Source organism: Lampetra fluviatilis, chromosome 74, assembly GCF_964198595.1.
Source record: "Lampetra fluviatilis chromosome 74, kcLamFluv1.1, whole genome shotgun sequence".
In the NCBI taxonomy this organism is placed as follows: Eukaryota; Metazoa; Chordata; class Hyperoartia; order Petromyzontiformes; family Petromyzontidae; genus Lampetra; species Lampetra fluviatilis.
The window spans coordinates 381372-405487 of record NC_136348.1 but is presented as its reverse complement, the minus strand read 5'-3'; the positions used below and the strand labels follow the sequence as shown (position 1 = coordinate 405487).

The 24116-nt window shown below is 47.8% G+C and overlaps 1 long non-coding RNA gene across 1 annotated transcript in view; it reads right to left on the bottom strand.

The window, feature by feature from the left end:
* Positions 1 to 4372: 4372 nt before the first annotated feature.
* Positions 4373 to 24116, bottom strand: part of LOC144953317 (uncharacterized) — a 39985-nt gene continuing 20241 nt past the window's right edge. Inside the window, exon 3 of the long non-coding RNA XR_013640798.1 lies at positions 4373 to 4464. This is a non-coding gene — a long non-coding RNA (uncharacterized LOC144953317). The remainder of the gene's footprint in view (positions 4465 to 24116) is intronic.

Here is a 24116-nt window from a genome sequence, read left to right as displayed (position 1 = left end):
TGTAATTTGATGCAAACATCAGTGCGATATCGGAGTCACCTGGTGAGCGAGTCGGGTGTTGCTGCGGATGCCGAGAAAACTGCATGCGTGCGAAATTGGCTGACCCCCAAATCCGTGGGTGATATACACAGTGTTGTTGGCTTCCCATCTTATTGTCCTAAAAATGTCCACAATTGTGAAGCCCCTGGACGCTTTGACAGCCAAGAACCACAAGTTTCACTGGGGGATAGATGAGGAAACTGCCTTTGTCACGCTGCGCGATTTGCTCACAGATGCTCAGTCCCTGGCATACCCGAATTTCTCCCTGCCCTTCATCCTAGACACAGATGCCGGTGATCTGGGGATAGGGTCTGTTTTGTCTCAGGTGAAGGGCGGGGTGGAAGTGGTCATTGCCTATGGTAGTCGCGTGTAACTCGCCGAGAATTGGTGGCAATTGTGTACTTTGTACTGCTACACAGACCCTACATATACGGCAGAAAATTTGCAATCCACACCGATCACGCCGCCCTACAGTTATTTTGGGGCATAGACCGACCGTCGGGTCAGCTGGCGTGCTGGCTAGAGAAATTGCAGGAGTACTCAAACCAAATTGTACATAGGAAGGGCCTAAAATACAGAATTGCCGACGCATTGTCAAAGCTGCCCCAAGGGGACCCGTGTGTTTGTGTACATCGGGTGCTGGGCGATGTAAGTCTACGATCCTGGAAACGCTGGTGATGATAGCAGCAGTTCAGCCCGTTGAACTACGAGCAAAGGAACCCTGCAGGGACTGCTTTTAGGTCTGACATACACAGAGTGGGGACAACTGCGGGTTGACGACGCCATTCTGCTATTCCTGCGCTGCTGGATAAAGGCAGAACTATCCATGTCAACCTCTCCAATGAGGTCTCAGGTCGTACTGCACAAGGGGTTGTTGATGTGGTGGGATTGGATTGCTCCATATCCGTGCGAGGCAGGTTGACACGGGAAATTCATGCAAACAAACTACTGCATCTGGGGTGCTGAAAGACGCTGTTGACCCTGCAATGTGATTATTACTGGCTGCGTATGTCTGCTGATGTAAATGACTTGGTTGCAGGTGCCACGGAGTGTGCACGTCAGAAACCACCAGCACACAGGTCACAGCCTCCCTTACAGCCCATTGTTGTCTCGAGTCATTGAATTGGTCGCTCTCTTTATTCTCAGGGCTTTTCCATGCTCACCAAGGCGTAACGCATTTATCCTGGTGAGGGTTGAATATTTCATAAGGTGACCGATGGCCTGGCCACTGCCTGACCAGATAGCAGCATCAATTACTGATGTGTTTCTTCACGGGTATGTGATTGACAAAGGCCCTCCTGAGCAGCTCCTCACCAATCAGGGATGACATTTTTTGACAAAACTCCTAGGAGAGGTGTGCGAGGCACTGGGCGCAAAGAATATATGCACTTCCTCATACGTATGGTATGGTGGAATGGCTAAACATAACCATAGTATATCAATGCTCTGCCAAGTCGTAGATATGACGCAAACTGACCGAGATCTCCATATTCTGCAGTCGTGGCAGCATATAGGCTGGCCCCACATGCCTCCACGGGATTTTCTCCCTTCTACCTCATGCATGGCAGGGAACTTGAATCTCCCATAGAAATGCAGCTGGGTTAGACTAACAGGAGTGTCCAATCGACCGGCATCCTTACAGGTCACACTCGACCGACTCCTCAAAGCAGAGACAGCGGCAATGGCGAAAACCACGAAAGGTCAGGCCACTAACGAGCAAAATACAATGCGATGGGTTCATACACTTCCCTGGGCAGTTAGCGACAAAGCATGTCTGCATTGCCCGCAGGTCCTATTACGTACCTCTCCTAAATTGCAGCGGGCATGGCAGGGCCAAGTCGACACTGTCGAGGTAAAGTGGCCGCAATGCGTATGTATGTAGTCATCACATTTACCGTTGGTATGTTCACCCATCGTGCCTAAAGCCTGATCTTTATCATCACCCATGCACCTCATCTCCATTCTCTATTCCGCTATTGTCCGACAAGCCACTACAGCCGTCAGCAGCACTCATGTCACATGTGCATGATCCTGTGCCACCCACAGAACCAAGAGTAATGCAGGACAGCTCACCACGGGACCCTGCAGAGTACATCGGTCTGGCAACGAGGACCCACGCAAGATTCGCACGATGGTGCTGACACTGTTCCTGGACAGAGAAGGGCATTGCTGCACCTCGTTCGCACAATCTTGTTGTTGCCAACTTTTGATGGAAGCCAGCGCTGAAATAGGTTGGAGACAGATGAAGGGATATCGGATTCAGTATGCAAGTAAATTTTAGTGCTTTCCTCATAGCAATGACGCTTTAGGCCGATATTTCAGAGCATATGACCTAGTGCTACCAAATAAATACGAAAGAGCAAAGGGGCCAGAAACTGAATCCCGAGAAACTGTAAATGAAACAGGGCTGGGAGATTTAAAATCTCCCTTGGTATGCGAGCTGTTCCCATTTAGCGAGATAACATCTCAACCAACGGAGAACAGTAACTGAAACCCTTATGATCATCAAGATCGAATGATCGATGGTGTCAAAGGCTGGACTCATATTCAGCAAAGTGAGAATACTGGGTGAGCCAGTCAGCAGCAACAAAAAGGTAGTTCACCACTTTAACCAGAGCTGTACCAGTGCTATGTCTGGCCCTGAACTAGGACTAGAATGGATTCAGCAATTCATTTAGGACAGACGATTGTTCATCTGCAAGGTAACCAGGCCTTCAAGGACCTTATATATGAAGTGTCGATTAGCGAGTGGGCGATAATTATTCGGAACCTCTGAGTAAATTCTAGTCTTTTTCAGGAGACGAGTGATAGCTGCAAGATTGAAATTGGAAGGGACCATACCAGAGCTGAGAGATTGATTAAAACGTTGGAGACAAATGGGCAGAGAAAATGTAAATGTTCTTGAATAAATTTGGTAGGGATGGAATCCAGTTAGCAAAAGGTCGGTCGGGACAGAGAGACCAAATTAGAATTGGTTGATGGGGCAACCTCGGAAAATTCCGATAACGGAGTCCCCAGGAATGACGGGGGGAATTTTTGGCACAGGGGCAGGGGGAAAAGATGAGGTAAGTCGCAGTTGTATGTTGTAAATTTTATCCAAGAAAAATCTGAAATTTCTCGCATTCATCATTGGATTGGGAAGATGATGGCTGAGATGGTGGCTTTAACATCCGATCAATCGTAGCAAAAAGTGCTCTGGGGTTTATAACATTGTTTGCAATGAGATTTGAGAAGAAACAAGCTCGAGCATGGTGTAAGGCAACTCTATATATTGATTGATGTCTAAAAATCTGTAAATGCACTGTATTAACGGGTTTTCTCCAAGTCTCTCGAATTTTCACATGATTGCCTTTAAGGAGTGAAGCCCATCACAAAACCAAGGCACACGTTGAGTAGCAGACATTTCCTTGGATTTAAGTGGGCCAAGGTATCAAGGATGAATCCGAGAGTGTCATAGTAAACCTTCATGTCATCTAGCGGGTAAGTAATCAACTTCAGAAGTCTGTGCTACTGCATTTAAAATAAATCTGGGATGATAGCCTTGATCGGACGAAACATGATTGGCCTCTTTCTGATGAGATTAGGTGGAGGCAATGCCAGAGTGAAAAGCACAGCCAGATGATTAGAAAGGCCAGGATCAACAGGCTGCATATCTAAAATGCCAAGCCCACGTGACCATGACTGTGAGTGGGTATATTCACATTTTGGGTGAGACCAAACCAGTCTAGTAGAGCCAAAACGTCCCCAGACAAGGAGCATTTCTGGTAATCGACATGGATATTAAAGTCGCCCACCATAAGCATCCGGTCATAGGTTGGCGACAGCACTGTGAGGAGCTCGGAAAACTATTGGCTTTGGAAAACGGTATACAAGTGCCAAAAGCAAGGGGCGAACACTTCTCCACTCAAAAGCTACATTTTTGGATAGCAGGCATGGCCACAGGCCGCGGATTGGCACTCACGGTATATCATTTCCAAAACACCTCCTCTGCTAGTGGAACATGGCTAATCAAAATAGGTGTACTCAAGCGGGGGTGGTCAGGTTCAACAAGAGAAAGTTAGATTGATGAAGCCAGGTCTCAGTCCGGAACAGGAAGTTGAGGTGCTGATCATCAATATCGTTCAACAAGTTCAACAACAAAGCCTCATTGTTTTTAGCCTGCTGTTGGCATCAGAGAATGCCAAGGTGGGCGTTCGGGCTCCTGGCAATGCCCTTACGCTCTGTCCTCCACCCGGTCCACTGTGTTGCCACAGGATCCCCCACCGGGCCTCAGTCCTCGAGACAAGTGCAACTACTGGTCGCTTCATCTCCCGGTCACCTGTTGGCCTGCTGGAAGGCTGTTGGTTTCCTCTCTGCCGAAACTCCCGTCGCTGCAACCTCTTGTCCCGTAGCCTCCTCGTCTTCTTGGCACCTCTGTTTTCTAGCCTACACTCCCACAAGGCCTCTTGTAAACATCACCTTTATACACTTTCTCCTCCACCAACAAATTACCTGTCTTGACATACTATAGTGAGTGTAATGTTTAACTTACAGCATCACATACTGATTCTTGTCAAATTACCTGTCTCCGGATGCTGCTGGATTGATGTTGCGCTCCTCTGCACTTACACCTCTGTGGTCCACTATTTTTTTAGTCTGGCTCAGCCCTTCCGATATGCGGTCCAGCTAACCCCTGCCGCCTTGCCATTGGCTCATCGGCCTTATTCATTATTAGAGGTGGGTCACCTGCTTCTATTTGGGGCTTCAATTACCCCCACCATGCATAATCAGCCCTGATCAATACCTCTGACAATACTGGCTGATAATTGTATAAGTGGTAGATCTGTCCCGACTAGTTATTCCATCCTTGGTCAAACATGTAGATACAGTTTAATCCTGTATTGAGGGAGTGGTTATTGATCCCATGACAGTCACATAAACAAAGTAGGGGAGCCTTGGCACAGTGGTTCATAGACGCTGCTATAAACCCAGCAATATATAATCTGTTCCCGACAATGACTAGTCAGTGGCGAGTGATAGCTGAACCAGTCTAGGGCCCCCTCCTTCACCAACACTTACTGACCAGCGTGGTGAAGTATAGTCAACCAACCTCTACGACAGACATGGCTTCGAGAGGGCTTCATCCAGTGAAGGATTATTGATTATGACAATGATGATGAAGCAAACTTATAAAAGTTGAAGTACCCAGTTACTATCTCACAGCACCTAATATAATCTAACGTAAAGCTGTGAGGTGATGATCCAGGTCACTGACTGTCAGTCGCCTCCACTCTTCTCTCACTGTGACTGTGAAAGGCGCTGAAAAGGCAATCTGTATTATTTTGTCAAATACGATCTGGGCTGCTTTCAGTAGACGAGCTCGCAAATTCAAATCTTGCGGCAAGAGCCTCCCGATTGGCCAAGTGCTGAAACACCGGAATTGATTGGCCAGGCTGAGCGGAGAAATTGAGCTGTTCGACCAGTGCAGCAGCGAGATTAGCCACTCGAATGACAGTGGAAGGGGAGGGTATTAGAATTTGAATTGCGGGGTTGGGGGAAAAGGAGTGAGGGACCATTGATCGAGGCTCTTTTAAGAATGGCGTAGACGGTGTGTCATAAACGCAAACCCACATGTGCTGGCGTGCTTCTTGACGACAATGGTTACTGTTCCCATGACATTCACTCATTGATCCCTCTACACATGTTGAAAACTCGATCTAACACATCGTCTCATTCGCTTCATATATATTGTTATCAACCACCATATAGTTGGAGCAGATAACAGGAACATTCACTAAATTGGTATTTTCTCCTGGGATCATTTAAAAAAGACATACATTTTTTATACATTTTGGGCAGATATTTCATCACTTTGATCTTAGTGTCTATATATCTGCTTATGATATAATTGATGAATAAAAAAATGCTAAGTATTAAATAATTAACAAAATTCAACATGGCCTAAATTTTCCGTCAAAAAAATACTATTTTTAAATACAGATCAATAGAGCCATGTGATTGTCTTTTCACTCATATGTGTAATAACCAGAGGTGTGGACTCGAGTCATGTGACTTGGACTCGAGTCAGACTCGAGTCATGAATTTGATGACTTGCGACTCGACTTGGACTTGCATAACAATGACTTTGTCCCACCTATGAGATGTGGACTCGAGTCATGTGACTTGGACTCGAGTCAGACTCGAGTCATGAATTTGATGACTTGCGACTCGACTTGGACTTGCATAACAATGACTTTGTCCCACCTCTGGTAATAACACTCTGGAGACGGCTTGTGGAATCGGTCCTTTTATTTACTTTCCTCAGTTCACAAGCACTACCCGTTGCTGGCAGGCAACGGGAAGTGGGCAGACAGATTGCAAGAGACGCACCGCCACGTGGCACTCGGAGCCCCGCTCGCGTGTGGCCCCTCTCTCTCTTCGTTCCTTGTCTGACCACGTGTCCCTCGGCTCTTTCCTTATTTAATGCCTGGGTGACGTGGTACGCTCCAGCCAATCCTTAATAGCCTGCGCTGAATGTTCCAGATTCCTCCATCACGCCCCTGACTTGTCTTCCCATTGGCTGAGGCTAAGAGTAGCAGAACCAATCATCCTAGCTGACTTCCCTCGATCACACCAGGGCCATGCTCCCAGGCTCTCCCCCCATTTGCTGTAGAGCAGGACCGGCAGAGCCAATCACCACGTGAGCCGGACATAGGCTCTCATTACATATGTATACACCAGTTTGGTGAATTTAACAGATTTACTATAATCCAGCTCATCCTGGCACATCGGCATAGTGCTGTGCATCTCAGACCCAAGTGATAACATTTGCATCTTCCATTACACTGTCTTAAAGCATCGATTAGTCAGTTTTTGGAAACTGTTTGAAACAGATGGAAGCACAGCCCAGACGATCCTCCACATTTCACCTTCCTGTAACCATCCCGAGTTAGAGGGGTAATGAGTTACTGACTGATGGACTACTGACTGACTGCACACCATACAGATAAAATACGTCCCATCATCCTTGGTTTGGCTTTGCCTTGCTGGCACATCCTGTAAATTCAGGGACGACTACTTATTGTGGCGGCTTATCAGGGAGCATTTGGGACGGTAACTGCATGCTGAGAAACAATTCATTATCTGACACTAAACTCCACGCTGAGTTGCAACGCACTGATATTTGCAGTGTATCGGGTGGTGCTGTTAAATATATTGTATTTTTTACAATAAAAATTATGAAAAATTTGTTTAAATGTTTTTAAATTGTATAATGTTAATATGTTTGTGTGTGGTTGAGTGTTATTAAGAATGTGTGTGTGTTGTTTAGTGTAATGAATCATGATTGTAATTACGAAAAAAAAAGATTGAGTGATTAATATTGATGTATATAATTGGGACGCGTTTATGCATAAAGTTATCACAAGTTCTTATTATTATTGGCTCTCGTTATCTAGGGGTGTGTATTATCAATTGTGATAATTTCAATGATTATCGCTTTAACATTAACTGATTCTCGCTTCATCAATTATACGTAATTATGTTAGGTCTCAGGATTCAGATCTCACCGCAGGATTAACATTTTCGAAATTGAAACAATGCGTGAGTTAGGAAAGGAGCACTCGGACCCTGCTTTATATGACAAACTTTAATATAAATTTACTCTAATATCCAAAAACACTTATCACTAGAATAGCAATAACAGAGAACATGCAAAATATACGTACTCATAAATCCGTTCTGAATGATTATAAAAGCATTAACGGTCAAATCTCACGATCACGTTATTAAAAGAGAACAATAGGCAATGTTGTATCCTAACCCTGCTTCCATCATTGATATATAATGAATGAAAACACACCAAAGCGCAGTAAACTGCAAAACACCAGGTGTTGTTAAGTAATGAACTGGAGGAGGGCTAGGATGGCAGAATTTGCAACCTTGCTTCAAGGAAAGATAAGGCCTGATAAACGGGCACACGTCACCCGTGCAGGCGGCAGAGACAGTGGGAGAGTCAGCCAGACATAGTTAAGGCAAAAAGCCCAACCATCCTGTATGGTTTTAAAGTAACGTCAAAATTCGAAATTCAACAACAGAGTAGGCTAAATTATCGATCCTCGCGCTCGCTCAAATTGGAGACCAGGCTGCGAGCTACATCAATGAACCATTGCCCATTTGCTAATCCAATACTGAATGTTAACATTACTGAAGTCAAAACGAATTCTATGACCTCAGCACATGGGCGAATAATAGGGCAGTGTCAACTCAGAGGCGCCTTTGTCTAAATCACAACCACAGAAAGCCAGGAATCATCACTGATTGTGTGTTTAAGGATTCCAAGCTAATTGGAACACGTGCACACAAGGAGGAGGGAGAAATACGCCTTGTCCTCCTGCAGCTGAGGGAGCAAAGATAAACCCAGCTCAAGGCTGTGTGCACAGGGGAGGGAGCTGATTTAAACAACCCTGCACGTCTGAACGTGAGGAGGCCTTTGTCCTGAAATTAATAACACTCCCAGAGCAGAAGGTTGGATGACCACAGTGAGACGAGAATAAGGGTGTTGTGTATCTCTCAAGGATGCAGACTCAGCTGAACAACCAGGCTGCGGGGGTCACCAGAAGTTCGTGTTCGCCTAGTTAAGACAAAAAGCTCAATTATTCTGTATTGCTATTAAAGTAACGTTAAAGTCGGAATTTAACAACAGGGTAGGCTAAAGTTATTGATATGAAATGTTATTTCCATATTTAATAATTTCTATACAACTCGACCCGAAGCATATGCGGGATGAATCACCACCAGATCGAATATAAATACATAATAAAAGAGCGATGTTAAACTCAGGGTCGGAGAGAAAGGGAGATCCCGGCCGTCTTTGTATCCCCGCAGCGCGGGATAGGAGTGTGTATACGCTCGGGGAAACACCTCCACTTGAGTCAAGCACCACGATGGGAAACGACAGACCTTAGGTTACATACAGAATCATAACTGTGAAATGGTAAGGGACAAATGTTAACTTAAAACTTTTAACCATTTCTTTGTGCGTCGGTGAGTCTCGGAGGGAGTGTTGCCCCTCCCTCCAGGTGGTGCAACACAGACAAAGACGCCTATGAGACGATTTGTAACGTCTGTGTTTTGGTTCATGAAGAAGGCCAAACAAGAGATAATATCGCACCCAGACAGAGAGACGACCTCGAGGCAATTTGTAACACCTGATTGTTTGCTCGTGGATTTTATGGAGGGAGTATGACAACGGAATATACCGTGGGTGATGCACACAAGGACATACGGACGTACGGACACACACATGGACACACCTACCTACGGACAGATCCTGACACAGTAAATCGAAAGAAACCCCGCCTTGTGGGCAGGGCCCAAAGGGATTTTTCGGCATAAAAGAAAGGACCCTGAGCATTGGAAACCAGTTCGACCAGGAGGGTCGACTCAGGAGCGAGCTGCGACCAGCGGGTCGGCTCGACTCATCTTCAGTTCGACCGGGAGGGTCGACTCAGGAGCGAGCTGCGACCAGCGGGTCGGCTCGACTCATCTTCAATTCGACCGGGAGGGTCGACTCAGGAGCGAGCTGCGACCAGCGGGTCGGCTCGACTCATCTTCAGTTCGACCGGGAGGGTCGACTCAGGAGCGAGCTGCGACCAGCGGGTCGGCTCGACTCATCTTCAGTTCGACCGGGAGGGTCGACTCAGGAGCGAGCTGCGACCAGCGGGTCGGCTCGACTCATCTTCAGTTCGACCGGGAGGGTCGACTCAGGAGCGAGCTGCGACCAGCGGGTCGGCTCGACTCATCTTCAGTTCGACCGGGAGGGTCGACTCAGGAGCGAGCTGCGACCAGCGGGTCGGCTCGACTCATCTTCAGCTCGACCGGGAGGGTCGACTCAGGAGCGAGCTCGACCAGCGGGTCGGCTCGACTCATCTTCAGCTCATCTGGGACTCAGCCGAGTTCGATCGGCTCACCGGAGCCGGCTCTCGGGGCTCGACTCAAGCGGCTCCCCATCTCCTCTGCAGGCGGGCAAGACCCGCTTGACAGCTCAACTCGGCCTGCGTGGGTCAACCTCTGCCGAGTCGGAGGTCTCTGCTGCCGCCAGAGTGGTGACGGTCGCGGTTTGGCGACGAGGCTTCGTGCTCACCCTGGTCGACGACCCAACACTGCACGCTGCGAGCGAGCTGTGGGCGCCACCTACCGACCGGGTTCTGAACTGCGACAGCGTATCAACGGGCATCCGAACCAATTCATCACGGTGACAGGGGAGCGACTGATACGTATGACGCGCACCGCCCCCTCACCACACGACCACCAGGCGTCTGTTTGACATAAAGAACTGACTCCAAACACTGACTATTCAAGACAACTCTTACCACTCAAACACACTCGAACCCATAAGCCATCCGTGGCTGTGAAGGCATCACAACGAGACCGAGTGATGGCCATCCGTCGTTTATAAGAGTATTCGTAATTTTTATCTTTAATATTTAGTGGGCTGTACTCTTAATCGCATAAATTCCCAACAGATCCATCAATACGAATTGATTCTTGGCACCTCCTTCCGCCGAGCCACGCTCACGTGGGGAGTGGTGGCCCACCAGATCCTTATCAGGTGATCTGGTCCCCAATTAGTAAACTCGGTATAAGATAACGATCTTCGGAAAAGGAGCACCGCCGCAGGCCCTTACTCCGAGCCATTCTGTTGTCAGATAACCTGCCGATGTATCTGTTGAGATTGGTGCCTTTAAGAATAATAACTGTTTTTGATTGTGTTTTTTTTTATCGCCGTATAATCTTTCAAGTATCTTTCAGTCATAATCGCCGCACGTACTCGCATCCTCTACAGAATATTCAACTGTCCCGTGACCCAAGGTGCTAACAACGTGATAAGGGTTGCGTATGATCAATAAGGAGTGCGGTACTGCGTGAACAATATTGAGTATAATCATTCATTAACGTTAAGGTTTTTCTTAGCATAGTATTTGCATATTTTAACGACTCTCTCTCTCACTAACAACCATCGCGTTATGCGGGATCCATGTGCCGTTGTCAAAGTGAAATCAGACAATCGTTGATGATACTGTATTGATGCCGTGTTGACGTTCCGGGATTGAGAGTTCGCATACTATATCATAGTTGAGGTTGAATTAGTAATAAATTGATTAATACAGAAGTGGTTGTGTGATTCTTTCCTGAAATCTATGCATAAGATCTGCTTCTGCGTTGAGATCTGAACTTGGTGACCTTAATAAACACACTAATACATACTCAGTAAATGTTAAAGCGATAACGGGGTGAACCGGGGACCTAAAATATAACCACGAATACCCACTCTGGGAATGTTAAAGCGAGAATGAGACGAACCTAGACAACGATGCCGAGTTAATCTAAGTTAATCTTGCATACTTACACCACACCTGCATAACTGCATACGATAAATTGCCTTATTCCGATCGATAACCCACCCTCGTCACCGAGGCGGGGTCTGGTTATCATAACGACTTGCATTATCATAATTACACCCACTCGCATAATTACTACGATTACCTCTCGAATTGGCATAATTAAATGTGCATAATTACATAAATTAACATATTTCCGGATAATTATACATTTGGCCAAATTTCATTTGATTATTATTATTTTCACTGAATATTCATAACCCACATATACAACATAATAATTTCACCCACGCACGCATACAACACATCAAAATTTTGATAACCAACATATACAACATAATGGGGGCGTCGCCCGGGATTTCTCGCAGACAGTTTGTGCATGAATTCAGGAACGAATCACTGTTGTGTTAATCAAAGTGTTGTGAACTAACGTTGCCTTGTGATTGTAAACGGGGGTATACAAACAAAACGCCCTCTGAGGTTAAAACCCAAAAGACAGTGGAATTAAGATAATACCGTATCAAACCGATTGCATCCTGTGATAAATGGTGTTAGAGGTACGCACTCTGAATCGGAAAAGTAAAGAATAGCTCGAGCCAAACTGACCACACTCTGTGAGATAATTGTTTTATATGCACTCTGAAAGGAAAGGTCAAAGTAACTCCTGCCACTTGAGATGATAGGATTAAGAATAATTTTTGAATGGGTGACGGGGTACGGGGAACTCGTATTAAAACGTACCGACCAATCTGTTACAAAGCAGTACAGTCAGAGAGACATATGGGAAGGGAGCTGTATCGATAACACGAACACACCTCGGGGGAAACTAATTGACTGGATAAAATGTAACGAAGGCGAACACGATGCAAAAGCTGCAGAGAAGGCAGGACAGGACTCATTCCTCCTCACACAGGCATACAGACAGGGATGGTGGAATAAAGGAAAATTCGGAAAGGAAACAGGAGAGAAATCGTCTCTAATAAACGAGGAAAAATGTCCTCACACCATCGTAAGGGAGGAGAAATCAGGGCTCGCGACACCAGCGAAACTCACAGACGTGGATCCACAGGATAAATATGGAAGTAACATTAAATCACACTCTTGGGTACGTGGACAGAGTCAAGGGACTGATCGGAAAAAAAAGTAAAGTCGACAGGACGTGCTCCACTAAGGGCAGAGGCAAAAACTGAAGGGAAATGGCAACACGAGCGACACGGCACTGGGCGCGCACACAGAAAATGCACACCGCTTAATCACGCCCCACACAGAACAGATAAAAGTGACAGATTGCCTGATGATAACTTGTTTGATGATGACGCTGACGGCGATCAACTTTCGGAATACTTATTCAACAGTAAAACCCTTAAATTGATGGACAAGGCTCTAGTCAGAATTCCCGATTTTGACCCCCACAATAAGACTATGGATATCCACACACATGTCGCAACAGTGGAAGAGGAGGCAATGATTAGAGGGTTGATGAGACGGGATGAAAAAGCGAGTTTGTTGAAACGAAGCTTAAATAAAGATTCTATCCCATGGGTAAAGTCACTACCACACAAGGTTAGAAATTATTTTAAACAACTGAGCCTGGCAGTGATTCGGAAGTTTGGAGAATATTCGACACTCACTGAGGGGTTTTATGCTGTAAAATCGATGACCCAGGGCATGGACCAAGATCCACGTGACTACCTCGTACAATTTAAAAGAGCGTATTACGCAGGCGATGTGAATCAATACCACGAAGGAGATAAAATGTTCAAAATTATGTTTTTTGAATCCTTGAGCCCAGAGATTACAGAAAGGGTGAGAATGGTTTTGAATCCAGAAACCGCATCCTTACGCCGCATAGAGAGAAAGGCGTACATGGCATGGTTATACAGAGCTAAGAATCATAATTCGGATCCAGAACACAGGGAGAGGGATAAAGAACCCAGCCTCTCAGAGAGGAATAAAAATCACCGAGCAGTCCCACAATGCAGGACGGAGCAAACACGCACGCACACATGGCAAAATAACCCAGAGAGAGGTTGGCACGAGAATGAGAGCGGCACAAAGCCGAACATTCAGAGGAATCGTAGGAGGGAGAGGTTCAGAGCAGAACCATATCAACACCCCATCCCACGACACACGCAAGGTTCAAATTACGCACAGAGATGGCAAGATAACCACCTAGCGGGAAGGTGTTACACAGACCGCGGAGGTATGGATGCGAACATTCAGAGGAATCGCAGGATGGGAGGTCAAACACAATCGATCCAATTCCGACCAATTCCTCCACCGGCTATACCAGGAGGGAATAGAGGAATAACACAGAATGCGGTCCAAAGACATGATAAACAACCCACAGTGAGCGCGAGCGAGCGGCCAACACGCGCCCCACCCGCCGAGGTATTAAACCCGAAGCTCAATGAGAAATACAGGCAGGCTGCAAGTGACAGGGCGGGCAAAAACGTGGACAGTACTCCCGTAAATGACGCGCGGATCGAATACAAGGACAGGGTTGCATTGAAGCGTGATCGGACAGTACAAAAACCGACAGCAGGGACACGCCCTGAGGAGCGCAGGCATGAGCCTTTGAATGGAAAATATCCAAGGGAAACCAAAATTTATGTGGATCGGAGTGCTAAAATGGAGACGAATGTCCATGACGTATCGGGAATGGTGTTGAAATCCAACACACTCGTAAAAACAAAGAGGGCAACATTACGAGGGACAGAATTAAATCGACACACTGACTCGGCAAATGTGCATGTAATCGCAGAGAGAGCGAATGCCAGTGATGACGGAGTACAGAAGTTGGTTGTGTGCGCGAATTCTGATTATGTGCAGCACAATTTTACACCACACACTCCCACGACGCGAGAGAGTGAGAGGGGAAATTACAAAAACGAACCGGAAAACCGTGATCGAATGATCAAAGTGATAAGTGGTAAACCAGACACTCGGAACTTGGTAAAAAGATTGCAAGGATGTAACAGGAGGAAATTAACACAAAAATGCGTTCGAAACCGCTACCTAGCGTTTCCCAGGATTTAACAAAAACAAAAAAAAATAATATCCGTCGGAGTTATGAGGGATGAGAACCATGTAACTGGTGATATCGATGTTAAAGTTTTGTTGTATTTTCCTTGCTTATTTCAAATGTAACCTTGTTAAGATTGTGATACATATGCGCGCGCTTTGGAAGGAATGCGTTATGGATTAGTACCGATGTTTAACGTTGTGTTTTATTTCTTTTGCTTATTTCAAATGTAACCATGTTACGATTGTGATACATATGCGCGCGTCGTAAGAAATAACCGCCGAGAGTGAGGGCGGCTTATAGATTCATAACACAAAAAAAGGGCATTTACTTGGTTTGAAAATTCGCCAGTGGCCAAATCGACCCCTGATAATTTTCAAACGGGCGGATTGTTGTGTCTATCCTTTTTTTAATTAAGAACAATTCAAAAAAATATAATAATTTTTTTTAATCTATATATATACCTTTTTTTAATTAATTAATGAAAAAAACTCACTTCTCCTCACAAGAACACCAGGAATCCATGAAACATGGAGGGCGGTTAAAATGTTGAGAGTTCGGTCACAAAGAGGTCATGGACATCCAAATGGACAAAAGATGTATGGACTAGCCTCCCAAGACATCTGGAGATATACAGATAAGGGCAGAATAAATAACGGTTGAAACTTCGCGTTTTCTTAACGTTTTCCTTACCGAAAAGTAGAAACTTAACAAAGATAATTAACCAACAAACAGTAATATTTTTTTTTCTATTATTATATGTTTCCTACCTACACGACCTTCCAAAAAAAATAAAAATAAAAACTAAAGAGTACGAATTCCAGAAAGCTTAAGTGGAAACATAATAACGCTTAACCTCAGGACCTTAAAATATAACTCAGAATAAACACCAATCTCTGGAGAACTAAACTTGGCGAAGCCAAATAATAATGTGACGAGAATCATTACGAATATTCATTAAACATAGACGAATGATTACCACGATACTAAGACCGAAGGAACTCATAAAATATAATTAAAGAATAAATGTAACAACAGGACCATCGTGAGCCTCCTAAAGAAATGTGTCTACCACGGGCCGCGACTGGGATACGAAACTACCCCTAGTCTTGATGGCCATGCGAGCCACACCCAACCGAGCTACAGGCAGGACACCCTTCGAGATCATGACAGGGAGGCTAATGACCCTCCCAGTACACCTGTTATATGTCCCAGCGGAGGACGAGACCCCGACGGCAATGACGCCAACTGAATACCTGACGGGACTCAATAGTCACCTACAGAGCACATTCGCTATGGTCAGGGACCAGTTGCAAGTAGAGGCTCAGGAGCAAAGCATACTATGACCAAAAAGCCAGCCACGCAGAATACCAGCTAACAGACCAGGTGTGGTACCTCAATTACGAGAAAAGAAAACAGAAGTGCAGGAAATTCCTGCCTTCCTGGACAGGACCACACGAGGTTGTTGACAAAATGTCCCCAATCGTATATCAGCTAAAATCACAAAGACAGGAAGAGAGCAGCAATACAAGTGGGTGCACATCAACCAAATCAAACCGTACCCTGTGCTGGTGGAGCAAGATGAGGAATAAAGGTGGAAAAAGGGGGGGGGGGAACTAAACTAATGGGCATATCACACTACAATAATATATAACATGTTTTCCAGGAAATGGCAGCCCTCCTGCTCACGCTCCTGCTAACGTACCTTGCCAAGCTAGAAGGGAGCCAAGGCCTGATGATGCCACCCAAGAATAACCGTAGAAACTATCTTTTTAACGATATCTCCTATAACACGTAGTCAATAGAATAATTTCTCCCTCCCTTATCGTGTTACCTTCCTTTAGAATATATTTTTTTCCTCTCTCTTGTCACATATAACCATGTTAAGTTGTGACACGTACGCGCGCGTTGTAAGGAAATAGCAGCAAAACTTGAGGACAATCGATGGTTCATGATGGAAGAAGGGTATACATTTTTTTTAAAAATAACCCGTGGCCATTTGACCACTGGTCATTTTTAAAAGGGCGGAATGTTGTATCCTAACCCTGCTTCCATCATTGATATATAATGAATGAAAACACACCAAAGCGCAGTAAACTGCAAAACACCAGGTGTTGTTAAGTAATGAACTGGAGGAGGGCTAGGATGGCAGAATTTGCAACCTTGCTTCAAGGAAAGATAAGGCCTGATAAACGGGCACACGTCACCCGTGCAGGCGGCAGAGACAGTGGGAGAGTCAGCCAGACATAGTTAAGGCAAAAAGCCCAACCATCCTGCATGGTTTTAAAGTAACGTCAGAATTCGAAATTCAACAACAGAGTAGGCTAAATTATCGATCCTCGCGCTCGCTCAAATTGGAGACCAGGCTGCGAGCTACATCAATGAACCATTGCCCATTTGCTAATCCAATACTGAATGTTAACATTACTGAAGTCAAAACGAATTCTATGACCTCAGCACATGGGCGAATAATAGGGCAGTGTCAACTCAGAGGCGCCTTTGTCTAAATCACAACCACAGAAAGCCAGGAATCATCACTGATTGTGTGTTTAAGGATTCCAAGCTAATTGGAACACGTGCACACAGGGAGGAGGGAGAAATACGCCTTGTCCTCCTGCAGCTGAGGGAGCAAAGATAAACCCAGCTCAAGGCTGTGTGCACAGGGGAGGGAGCTGATTTAAACAACCCTGCACGTCTGAACGTGAGGGGGCCTTTGTCCTGAAATTAATAACACTCCCAGAGCAGAAGGTTGGATGACCACAGTGAGACGAGAATAAGGGTGTTGTGTATCTCTCAAGGATGCAGACTCAGCTGAACAACCAGGCTGCGGGGGTCACCAGAAGTTCGTGTTCGCCTAGTTAAGACAAAAAGCTCAATTATTCTGTATTGCTATTAAAGTAACGTTAAAGTCGGAATTTAACAACAGGGTAGGCTAAAGTTATTGATATGAAATGTTATTTCCATATTTAATAATTTCTATACAACTCGACCCGAAGCATATGCGGGATGAATCACCACCAGATCGAATATAAATACATAATAAAAGAGCGATGTTAAACCCAGGGTCGGAGAGAAAGGGAGATCCCGGCCGTCTTTGTATCCCCGCAGCGCGGGATAGGAGTGTGTATACGCTCGGGGAAACACCTCCACTTGAGTCAAGCACCACGATGGGAAACGACAGACCTTAGGTTACATACAGAAACATAACTGTGAAATGGTAAGGGACAAATGTTAACTTAAAACTTTTAACCATTTCTTTGTGCGTCGGTGAGTCTCGGAGGGAGTGTTGCCCCTCCCTCCAGGTGGTGCAACACAGACAAAGACGCCTATGAGACGATTTGTAACGTCTGTGTTTTGGTTCATGAAGAAGGCCAAACAAGAGATAATATCGCACCCAGACAGAGAGACGACCTCGAGGCAATTTGTAACACCTGATTGTTTGCTCGTGGATTTTATGGAGGGAGTATGACAACGGAATATACCGTGGGTGATGCACACAAGGACATACGGACGTACGGACACACACATGGACACACCTACCTACGGACAGATCCTGACACAGTAAATCGAAAGAAACCCCGCCTTGTGGGCAGGGCCCAAAGGGATTTTTCGGCATAAAAGAAAGGACCCTGAGCATTGGAAACCAGTTCGACCGGGAGGGTCGACTCAGGAGCGAGCTGCGACCAGCGGGTCGGCTCGACTCATCTTCAGTTCGACCGGGAGGGTCGACTCAGGAGCGAGCTGCGACCAGCGGGTCGGCTCGACTCATCTTCAGTTCGACCGGGAGGGTCGACTCAGGAGCGAGCTGCGACCAGCGGGTCGGCTCGACTCATCTTCAGTTCGACCGGGAGGGTCGACTCAGGAGCGAGCTGCGACCAGCGGGTCGGCTCGACTCATCTTCAGCTCGACCGGGAGGGTCGACTCAGGAGCGAGCTCGACCAGCGGGTCGGCTCGACTCATCTTCAGCTCATCTGGGACTCAGCCGAGTTCGATCGGCTCACCGGAGCCGGCTCTCGGGGCTCGACTCAAGCGGCTCCCCATCTCCTCTGCAGGCGGGCAAGACCCGCTTGACAGCTCAACTCGGCCTGCGTGGGTCAACCTCTGCCGAGTCGGAGGTCTCTGCTGCCGCCAGAGTGGTGACGGTCGCGGTTTGGCGACGAGGCTTCGTGCTCACCCTGGTCGACGACCCAACACTGCACGCTGCGAGCGAGCTGTGGGCGCCACCTACCGACCGGGTTCCGAACTGCGACAGCGTATCAACGGGCATCCGAACCAATTCATCACGGTGACAGGGGAGCGACTGATACGTATGACGCGCACCGCCCCCTCACCACACGACCACCAGGCGTCTGTTTGACATAAAGAACCGACTCCGAACACTGACTATTCAAGACAACTCTTACCACTCAAACACACTCGAACCCATAAGCCATCCGTGGCTGTGAAGGCATCACAACGAGACCGAGTGATGGCCATCCGTCGTTTATAAGAGTATTCGTAATTTTTATCTTTAATATTTAGTGGGCTGTACTCTTAATCGCATAAATTCCCAACAGATCCATCAATACGAATTGATTCTTGGCACCTCCTTCCGCCGAGCCACGCTCACGTGGGGAGTGGTGGCCCACCAGATCCTTATCAGGTGATCTGGTCCCCAATTAGTAAACTCGGTATAAGATAACGATCTTCGGAAAAGGAGCACCGTCGCAGGCCCTTACTCCGAGCCATTCTGTTGTCAGATAACCTGCCGATGTATCTGTTGAGATTGGTGCCTTTAAGAATAATAACTGTTTTTGATTGTGTTTTTTTTTATCGCCGTATAATCTTTCAAGTATCTTTCAGTCATAATCGCCGCACGTACTCGCATCCTCTACAAAATATTCAACTGTCCCGTGACCCAAGGTGCTAACAACGTGATAAGGGTTGCGTATGATCAATAAGGAGTGCGGTACTGCGTGAACAATATTGAGTATAATCATTCATTAACGTTAAGGTTTTTCTTAGCATAGTATTTGCATATTTTAACGACTCTCTCTCTCTCACTAACAACCATCGCGTTATGCGGGATCCATGTGCCGTTGTCAAAGTGAAATCAGACAATCGTTGATGATACTGTATTGATGCCGTGTTGACGTTCCGGGATTGAGAGTTCGCATACTATATCATAGTTGAGGTTGAATTAGTAATAAATTGATTAATACAGAAGTGGTTGTGTGATTCTTTCCTGAAATCTATGCATAAGATCTGCTTCTGCGTTGAGATCTGAACTTGGTGACCTTAATAAACACACTAATACATACTCAGTAAATGTTAAAGCGATAACGGGGTGAACCGGGGACCTAAAATATAACCACGAATACCCACTCTGGGAATGTTAAAGCGAGAATGAGACGAACCTAGACAACGATGCCGAGTTAATCTAAGTTAATCTTGCATACTTACACCACACCTGCATAACTGCATACGATTAATTGCCTTATTCCGATCGATAACCCACCCTCGTCACCAAGGCGGGGTCTGGTTATCATAACGACTTGCATTATCATAATTACACCCACTCGCATAATTACTACGATTACCTCTCGAATTGGCATAATTAAATGTGCATAATTACATAAATTAACATATTTCCGGATAATTATACATTTGGCCAAATTTAATAATAATTTCACCCACGCACGCATACAACACATCAAAATTTTGATAACCAACATATACAACAGCAAACACCTCAATATGGCAATATTCGTATGGATTGAATGCTCATAAATGCGTGTCAAATGGTTAGAAAGTATCAACGATCGTGTCTCACGATCACATGATAAAAAAAAACCCGGCTAATGTCTCATGGTAACGCAACAATTAGCTTGTGATGGTTTGCGATGCATGTGTAATGCGGGCGAAAGCGACCTTCCGGATGTGACGTCACGAGGAGGCGGAGCCAGGTGACGTGGGTGAAAGGTAGGGGGTCCTTAAGCGGGTAAACCGGAAGGAGAAGGCAGTCGGGGTGTGAATGGAAAGGTGTGGGGCCACGCGGGCGTACGAGCCGAGGGGGCACCGTCAGAAGCGGGAGCCAACCCTGGGAACAGTAGGGAGCTACTGGGAGGTGTAAAGCTGCAGATAGAGATAGGCAGTAAGGCTGTGTGTGAGGAGCAGCGGGGTGGCTGCCAGGAGTCGCAGGAGCGACGAGAAGGCGAGACAGCACGAGGCCGTCAGAGCTGCAGCAGGAACAGCCAAGGGAGCTGTGTGAGAGTACAGCAGCGGAGCTGCTGTGGGGCTGCAAGAGCGACAAGAACAGCAGCGGGGCTGCTGATGTGGACTGGAGTGACATCGGAACCAGCACAGAGAGAATAAGAGAGACAGCCGTGTGGGGACGCAGTACGGACCGAATAAAGGACACTGAGCCAGATATCGTAGTCAAGTCTTTTATTACACTGGGGTCAGAAGTGAAACGGCATGTCTAAGCAAGTAAGGAAGAAAATTCCCCCGGCGCCAGCATCGGCTTCTTCGTCCGACGACGACGAATTCCCTCCGACCACGGATTTTGCTGGGGTGGTGGAGGAGAGCCCTGCTGAGGCGAGCACGGGGACGGGCGTGGAAGATGTCGGCGCGATGGCGGGTCCGTCAACAACATCGGACGCTGAGCAAAGATGGCAACAGGTGGCAGAACAACTGGAGACACTCAAGGACGTCCTGGCGCATCTGTGTCACCTCGTTACGCCAAGGACGACGATGGAACGAGAAGGTGCTCCACGGGCCGCCACGTTGCCTGCCCTGCCGCCGCCATTGGCCACGCGGCAAGAAGACGCCATCTTGCGCGCTCCGCGGCGCCAAACCGCCATCTTGGCCACGCCGCGGGCCGACGCCATTTTGAATTTACCTCCACAACAACCATCATTGGAAGACGGCGTGAAGAGGAGTCGGAGTCGCCACCTTACTACGGTTAAGGAATTCTCTATCGGGGGCGATTGGAGCGCTTTCGCCTGCCGATTTTTGGCGGCGGTTCGTTCAGCAAGATGGACCGATGCGGAGGCCTTGGAAGTGTTGCCGACTCTACTGGACGACGAATCTGTGCGATTTTTCCGTTCCATAACGGCCGATAAGAAGAAGACGTTATGTGGAGTTTTTGAGGAAATGGCCGACGCCTATGAGCCACCTGACGACGCGCATCGGCGATTCGCTCAACGACAACGAGCACCCGAAGAATCGCCCGTGGCGTTCAGGGGTGCGGTGTTGGAGCTGGCCATGGCAGCATATCCTGACACGCCACAGGATCTGCTCGAGCCCCTCATATTGGGAAAAATGCTGGAGCTGTCTCGGGATCTGGGGATCCCCATGCCTGTGTGTGGGCATGAGAAGCTCACGTCCCGGGCGGCAGCAAAGTGTCTGGACGCGCAGTTTAATCTCCGTCGCTGGAAGCAAGTGGCGGCATGGACGGGTGGGCCCGTCAAGGAAGGAGGCGCGATGGGGTGGGACCCCACAAGGGCGATCTATGTGCCGGATGAGCGGGGTCCACAGGAGCTGACGGCTGCCTCCTCTCCATGGCCGGGACGCGGAAGGCCGGGGCCGCGCGCTACGCCATCGGGACGGGGCCGCCGGGACGCAGGACCTGCGCTTCGGCGCAACGAGGCCGATTGCTTCCGCTGCGGCCGTAGGGGCCATTACGCCAAAGATTGCTGGGCCCGCTTCCCGGGTCCGCCGCAGCAGGAGCCCACAACACCGGACAAGCCGACCAAGGAACCTCCGAAACAGGCATGTCGGCACGCACCAGACACTCGGCAAGGCTTTACACCTCACCCACCACCTGTGTTGCGCGATCCTATTGTTGTTAAAGAAAGGCCATCGACGGGGCCTTGTCATTCAGTTACGCAGTGGCGCAAATTGGCACGGAGAGTTGTCGCGGCCGCTACGGGTTCGTCCACTGTACCGGGGTCCATACAAGGTGTGGACGTGCGCATTTTGGTCGACTCGGGAGCGTCTGCGACTATTATATCGGATGTCATTTTCCATCTGTTGGGCATTCCGCCGGGGGCTGTGCGTCCGGTTTATGGGTCTTGCGTCGCTGCAAACGGGGGTAGTATGGGGATTGTGGGCCAGGTGGATGCTAAGATATCTATAGGGGATGTGTCGGCTTCGGGCGTTGTGTTAATATCGAGATCTTTGGCGGTTCCTTGCTTACTAGGCACGGATTTTTTGGCTAAGATGCCCATTTTGATTAAAATCAATGAGAATTGTATTGAATTGCCGGGGGGCCGTCGAATCTCGTTTCTGCCGTCGCCCTGGGGGCGACCTGCTTCGGCCGTACAGGTGCAGGCGCTGTCCGTCGCATCTGTGGACATCCCACCTGGTTCACAGATGCTTATACCCTTGTGGTATCGGAAGCCCCTGCCCAATCGGCTAGGAGCATTAGGGGTCTTGTTGTCACCATCCGCCACGATAACAACGGGATTGGCGTTAGTTGGGGCACAGACCATCGTCCGGCCGGATCAATTACCGGTTTTACAGGTGCTTAATGCGGGGGTGGAAAACATCCGTGTTCCGGCCGGTACGGTTGTGGCACATGCCACTACGGCGTTTGCGACGCACGATTGTCCGCATCGCCGAGGAGTGGTCGCTGGTGTTTCCGAGCCAAGGAGTTCGGATAATCGTTGGATCGCTACCTTATGTGACGAAAATTCTTCCCTGTCCGTGGGGCAACGTGATGCGCTGCGTAAATTGTTGCTGACGTATTCGGATGTATTCAGCTCCGACGATTTGGATTTGGGACGCACATCGTTGCTTTCCCATCACATTGAGACGGGCGACGCTGCCCCTATTCGGTTAAATTCGCATCGCATGAGTCCAGCGGAGCGAGAACACGTTCGGGGGGCGGTGGAAGACATGTTGGCTGCGGACATTATATCGCCATCTAACAGCCCATGGGGCGCTCCTGTGGTCTTGGTTAAGAAAAAGGATGGCAACTTGAGATTTTGTGTCGATTTCCGGAAATTGAATAAGATATCGGTGGCAGATGCGTACCCCCTGCCGCGTATGGACGACTCCCTTGACGCATTGTCGGGGGCTAAGTTCTTTTCCACACTGGACCTCTCTTCGGGATTTTGGCAGCTTCCCCTTGACGAGTCCTCACGGGAGAAAACCGCATTCTGTACGCCGCAGGGGTTATTTCAATTCAACTGCCTCCCGATGGGATTGAATGCGGCCCCTGCTACGTTTCAAAGATTGATGGAGCTCGTTTTGACGGGGTTGCAGTGGGAGACGTGTCTTATATATTTGGACGATATTATTGTGTTCAGCCGCACATTTGAGGAACATTTAACGCGGCTGGAGACAGTGTTCACGAGGATGCGCTCTGCCAATTTGAAATTCAAACCAAAGAAATGCCACCTACTGCAACGGTCCGTCCGTTATTTGGGGCACATTGTGAGTGCCGAGGGGGTGTCCACGGATCCGGAAAAGACGGCGTGTGTCCGGGATTGGCCGACTCCGGCCTCTGTGGGGGATGTTCGACGGTTTTTGGGATTTGCCTCGTATTACCGAAGATTTGTGCCGGGGTTTGCGACGATTGCGAGGCCCTTGCATCTCCTTACGGGTAAAGGACGGAAATTTGTTTGGGGAGAGCCGGAAGAGGCGGCCTTTCGGAGTCTGCGCGATCTATTGGCTACGGCCCCGAC